General features: G+C 41.1%; 1 long non-coding RNA gene across 1 annotated transcript; it reads right to left on the bottom strand.

The window, feature by feature from the left end:
• Nucleotides 1–408: 408 nt before the first annotated feature.
• LOC138967431 (uncharacterized) lies at nucleotides 409–3,575 on the bottom strand. Its single transcript, XR_011455948.1, has 2 exons — nucleotides 3,440–3,575; nucleotides 409–884 (listed from the first exon to the last, which is right to left on the bottom strand). It is a non-coding gene; the product is annotated as an uncharacterized lncRNA (long non-coding RNA).
• Nucleotides 3,576–6,377: the final 2,802 nt, after the last annotated feature.

Here is a 6,377-nt window from a genome sequence, read left to right as displayed (position 1 = left end):
CTCAGAGATTCCAACATTAGTTAGTATGTGGATTTGTTAGCCAGGTATTATGTTAGTGTGTGACAGTTCAGAGAACCATGATGTAATTTCCTGTTGGTGTTCTGTTTGTCATAAATGTATTGAGCCTCAGAGATTCCAAACTCGTTTGGTGGGGGTACTGGGTGCCAGGATTTGAGTTTGACACAGAAAACACAATTGGTTTGAAGTACTTTGGGCCAGATTTTAATCAATTTCTTTGGTTTGTATTTCAGTCTCCCAAAATCTGGTGACAACTTCAGAAGTATGGGATATTAAACACCTTTTACAGGCTGAACAGTGAAGGCGTTGTCAACTCCTGCAAGGAGCAGCAGACGAGTTCAAGGCTTATGTGTAATTCTCAGTAATCTGACAAATAAGGCTGTGTTCACATATATATCCTGTTTTTTATGCACAGGAATATGCCTCCCAGGAGGGCAGCGTCAAGGCGGGTAGCCGAAGTGACCCGAGCCGCTGCAGGTCGGCCGAGGGCCAGCAACCAGACAGCCTCGCAGCGACAACCCGGTGGGTTTGAGTCAGCCACAGCAGGAGGGGAAGAAAGCGCCACTGCTTTGGCCGCGGTATTGGCTGAGCTATGCAGGCTGGGGGAGCGGCAAGAGACCTGCCAAGTGGCCATTGTCTCGCTCCAGAAAGACAACCAACGTCTGCAAGAAGCTGTTTCGGGTGATCGTGAGGCCATCGCCTCAACATCGGGATCGATGACAACCGGTACCAGCAATTCTACCCTGTCTGGCTCGGTTGCCAACCTGGTCAACACAATCACAGGTGAGGCGGCCGCCCAATTTTGTTCGTCGAGGATAAAGTTAAACGCAGGATCTGGGGCCCGGGGCGTCAATCCACAATGACAACTGAAAAGTTTCAAATGGAAGCGTGTCAATGTTAATTGTAATTCAATCTGACAATGATCTCTTTCCCGCGTTCATGCGGTTGCAAACAGACCAGAATTGGTTCTGTTCTGTTCACATAGTACTTTGAGTTCACTTACATGCAAGGGTGATGCACAGTATTCCTATGGAGAGAACTTCATCTTTAAGTGTACTTCGATTAACTGAAGATATTCAATTGTTTACTTCAATGTGGGAGGTGTGCAATGTGTAAATACACATCAACTCAGTCAGTAAGATTTATGTGCAGGTGTATGATGCAGAGCTGTCAGCCCCTATGAAGCTTCATGTGTAGCAATCTTGAATTTATAGAGTAGCAAATGGTGTTTATCTTTAAGTATTGCATCATCTTATAATCCACTGCACCTACATGTTTATAAATATGTCAAGACACAAATGTTGCAATAACTGTGTTCAGACAAGAAAACAGCAGCAGGAACAAATGAACATTGTAGGGTGTCTGTATAACGAAGTAGCATTTTCTGTTTTACAAGTAGCATGCTACATCGAAAGCGTAATAGTCTGCAGCTCTAATTGGGCCACTAATGCGGCATGGTGCTTTTGGATTCCACAAGTTATTTTGCATGTTGTTTTTAAGGCAAATATGTCAGAAGCTCCTAAAGAACTTTAGTGGGTAAGCCTGTGACATTGTTGTCCACATAGAGAATACTATATGGTTTCCTATGAAATACCAGTTTTACACAAGTTGTGCTTTTAAATATTAAACTGCGAACAATATTTCAAAACACTAGTGTAAAACTGGTATCAAACAGGAAGCCATGTAGTATTCTGTTTATCCTACATACAGGGTTCGTACAGGTCATGGAAAACCTGGAAAGTCATGGAATTTGATTTTTAATTTTGCAGGCCTGGAAAGTCATGGAATTTCAATTCAAGTCATGGAATTTCAATTCAAGTCATGGAATTTAATATAAATAAGAAAAAAAAAAAAAACCCTTTAGCACGCCAGCTTTCTTTCGAGTTGTTTCTTGACAACAAAAAGTATGCGGAATTGGAACGAATTAGGCCACAAAAAAAAATGCTTTGGTTACGGTTTTATGGCCAAAATTAATAGGGTAGGTAGGTCGATTAAACTTTTGTTTTTTTTTTGTTTTTGTTTTTGTTGGTTGGTCCCTCTTGAAATGATAAAAATATTTGTGTATGCAGGATATTCGAGGTATTTTCATATTGGTGTATTTGGAACCACAGATATTAATTACTTTTTCATGTTAAGAAAAGAAAACTGGACATACCCCTTAAACTGTATAGTGCCACTAGTGAACACAGTCTTGAACGCAGTCTGGACTGATTGTCACAAATTGAAAACTAGTCAAAATACAGTAGCTGATGATTCCTTTCACTTTATACAAGTTTTCTTAAACAGAAGTCTTTCCATCAAAAAGTTGCACTCTTCGAGTACCGACTTATCAGTCGTGTTTGTTCGATATGAACGCACTTTCCGAATACGATTGCAAATGCAGACGACATCTTTTTACGTTCGCGCAACGAACGAACGCACGAGACTGACTTCCCTTGGATATGGGAGTTGTAAAAAGCGGAGTGGTGTCCCTTGTCGGTCTTGTTGTTGTCTGCTCGCCGGCGATCGATGTTTTCTCTGTGCCGTGGTGTTGTCGTTTTCGGTGGGTTTTTGTGTGTGTGTGTGTTTTTTGTTGTGTGTGTATGTATCGTATGTGTTTGGTTCATTTTATTTTTAGCTTTAGGACCAAAAAAAAAAGTTTAGGGTCGGCCCAAAAAGTTAGGGTCGGTCGGGAAACCGTAACCAAAGCATTTTTTTTTTTTTGGCCTTACCAAGGAAGATCTTCGCAATGAACTGTGTATCGCGGTGAAAAAAATGACAGTTCGTCAAGTCACAGTGTTAGTGACGGTTATGAAGCGGAATTTACGAAAGTGCAGATGGATACAAACAGTGGCTGGTCCAGTTTAGTGAAATGACAGGACCAGCAAACATTACCGATAATCTGACTGCGTAGCAAATGCTTGACTTGCTTGTCAAAGAGACACTGCGTAGAAACTGACTCAAATTCAGTGCAAAGCAAGCCAGTGTCAAAACTGGCAGTGACAAGACGTAAAAAGTTTGCGTGTTCGGAAATGGCGACCTGTGGATCTAGTCATGGAAAATGTTATTGAGGCTCATGGAAAAGTCATGGAATTTTGTTTCTAAAAACCAGTGGGGACCCTGTACATACTGTTGCATGTTCATTGCTGTAAATGTCCCTTTGTCGAAGCGCCCAGATTGAAGAAGCTTAAAAATTGAACCTGGATCTCTCCGAATGCCTCGTGTAATCTTTTATGTCAAAGCAAGGAAATGTCACTGGTGTGGTGTTTACGTTCTTAAAATTCTTCAGAGTGTTCAAAGAAGGACGCTTGTTTCGGTATTGGAGGCAGTGAAAAATCAGGTCCTTGTCAGACAAGACCTCTTTACACATGCAATGTAGAGTGAATGGTATTGTTATGACATGAGTGGTATGTCACGTTAGTGTAATAAGTTGTATTCTTACACGCTCCACAAAGGCACAGAGTACGGGGAGCCATCCAGCGGGTTGATCCTGGTGGAGTAGCTGTCAGAGCTTTGGCGTTGAGGCCCACGAGACGTCGTCTGTACCAAGTATCAGGACCAAACGCTCTCTGGCATCTAGACGGATACCACAAGTTGATATCGTGAGTACAGCTACAAATACATACACTGGGCACAAAAAAATCCTTTTTCAAAATTTGGTGAATGTTGAGTGTGTCCGGTGGTGGGGAGGATGTTGGGGGTTGTGCCAGTTTGAACATGGAATTTGAGTGGATTGATACAGGTGGCATAAGGAATTCTCTTAAACATTATTTTATGACGCTGGAATCTTTCTTTTAAGACCTACATAACCCTGAGATAATAAGGTCTTATAATGGGGGTAAACTTACAGAGGTTATGAGCAGAATATCTTAGAGAACAGCATACCTGCCAATTGCTACGATTTTGGCGCAGCATGCTCCGATTTTGCAGGAATTGCTACGCTGCTACTCTAAGCCCTGAGCCGCTACGCTAAAAAAAAAAAAAAATGACAAGCGTGCAAAATGTTCACTTATTGCTTGACAATCAACAATGAACATTGCATAACTAGTCGAGTACCGATGGCTGGGAACCACTCCGTTATGACTCGATATTGTCCACGTGACTTGCTTAGCAAATCGTGAATTTTATTGCAAGCATTCGCATTTCCGGTGACTCTATGCGCCAATTGTGAATTTGATTAGAATATGCAATGCACTTGTTAAGTTGTAAGCTGTGCACAGTGACGGTGTTAGAAGTGGAAACTGGAGGGAGACAGGATAAAAACGGGGAAACGTAAGGGTGGTGAAGATTATGGTGCAAGTTCCACGCCGATGCGGGCAAATCATTTTCAACGATTTTTGCCGAAGAATTCGACAGACTTTGCGTGCATAGGTAATAATACCTGCTATTCCGACTTGGTTGTGTGACAGACGTTTTCTTCCACACGAGATTACGTTGATTGTCTAAATCTACTTTTTGACGGAAGTGACCGAACAACTGTGAATGACGTCTCGGTATATGGGAATGACGTCACAGTCATCGTCACAGTCTGTATCTTTTGAAGCATCGCATTCTTCATGACGTCTTTCTGTGTCTGCATCCGCAAAATGTTTGTTCATTCCGGAATCTTTGTCATCTATGTTCAGAACTCTGTCCTTATAGTGTCAGACAAACAGGCCTCCTGAGCGAACCACTTTGCAAGGGAAGTTAAATTCGCGTATGGAAACAGTACTGTCGTCTGGGGTGCCGTTTTCAGTATTCTGAGCGTTGAAGAATTTGTAAAGAGAAGAAACGATAACAGCAGGAGAAATAAAAGTCGTGTGTGCATTTTATGTTTTTTTGGAGTGACGATTTTGAGTTTGAATCCGTTCTTGCCATGCTCCTAAAGCGTGTAACATACAATCTTGCATACGTTTGCGTTAGTAGTGGCAAAGAAGGAAAGCGTGTGACATTGAACTATGTTTAGACGGTTGTAATGTCGTAGAGCTCTCAGAATCTTACAAACGTTTTTGATGGCATTTTAAATGCGGGCTTGCGATTCAAATTTAAGATTATGCTAGTGCTACGCTTATAAACACCAATTGCAACTCTGACATTGGGTGAAAGTTCCAAAATGCTACTCTTTGGGCTTCACAGGGGTTGGCAGCTATGAAACAGGGTCTTGAAAATGTCTTGTTTGGGATCGTAAAAGGAAGGGCGTCTTCTAAGGGGTAGGTGGGTAACGAAGGTGAGTCGTGTGCAAGTATTTGCTTTTCTTTTCTTTTTATTTTGTCATTTTCTGGATATGTAATGAAAGACTGGTCCATTGATGATTTCCCCACGGAATACAAAACATATTCTGGTTATACCTTACCATTTCTACTGGGTGGTTATTTAAATTTTAACAATAAACACCCCTTCAAGTTAACAGAGAAATAAGCAGAGGGGGGAATACTTTTCGGTGAATACCAAGCTACCTAGTCCTAACAAATAACCACCCAGCAACCAGTCTGAATCCTCGATAGCTCATAGGTTGAGAAACCACACTGTGTGGTCACTGCTTGGTGACTGAAAAGTTCTGAATGCTCAAATATTCGAAAGAGGAAAGAGCTCATACATACTGCATTTACACTATTCATTTCAGGTTTCAACACACAGAATCCAATATAAGATCCATAAGTTTGGTTGTTTTCTAAATCAAAATCTACGTTGTACCAGACACAAGGTCTCAAGGCAAGTAACTCTCATATTTTGTGTAGAAAATAGAGTTGTTCCCATTTTGCATTTGTACAAATAAAAAGACAGTAATCTGTAGGTCAATTATATTTCACTTCATAAATAGAACTTTTTTTCCCGAGATACTTAAACATGAAAGAACGCAAAAATATTTGCCTTATCGTCTTAGCAGAACAACTATGTACTTTATTTTATTCGAAATTAAATTAACTGCTATAAAGAGTTTGCAGAATTGCGCAATTTTCACAGAACTCTTCAACCATGGATTAATCACATGCTTGTGCAGGTAGACTGGCTGAGTGAATAATACTTGATCAAAATAATTATGTGTGCTGTGGGCAGGCTATCTGTCTGTCCAAGGACAAACAAGTCGCGTAAGGCGAAAATACAATATTTAGTCAAGTAGCTGTCGAACTCACAGAATGAAACTGAACGCAACGCAACGCAGCAAGACCGTATACTCGTAGCATCGTCACTCCACCGCCCGTGGCAAAGGCAGTGCCCGTGGAATTGACAAGAAGAGCGGGGTATTCGTTGCGCTGAGAAGGGTAGCACGCTTTTCTGTACCTCTCTTCGTTTTAACTTTCTGAGCGTGTTTTTAATCCAAACATATCATATCGATATATTTTTGGAATCAGGAACCGACAAGGAATAAGATGAAAGTGTTTTTAAATTGATTTCGAAAA

This window comes from Littorina saxatilis, linkage group LG5 (genome assembly GCF_037325665.1).
Source record: "Littorina saxatilis isolate snail1 linkage group LG5, US_GU_Lsax_2.0, whole genome shotgun sequence".
NCBI classification, from domain to species: domain Eukaryota; kingdom Metazoa; phylum Mollusca; class Gastropoda; order Littorinimorpha; family Littorinidae; genus Littorina; species Littorina saxatilis.
Note: the sequence above shows the minus strand (reverse complement) of the source record. Positions and strands in the feature narration are given on the sequence as shown.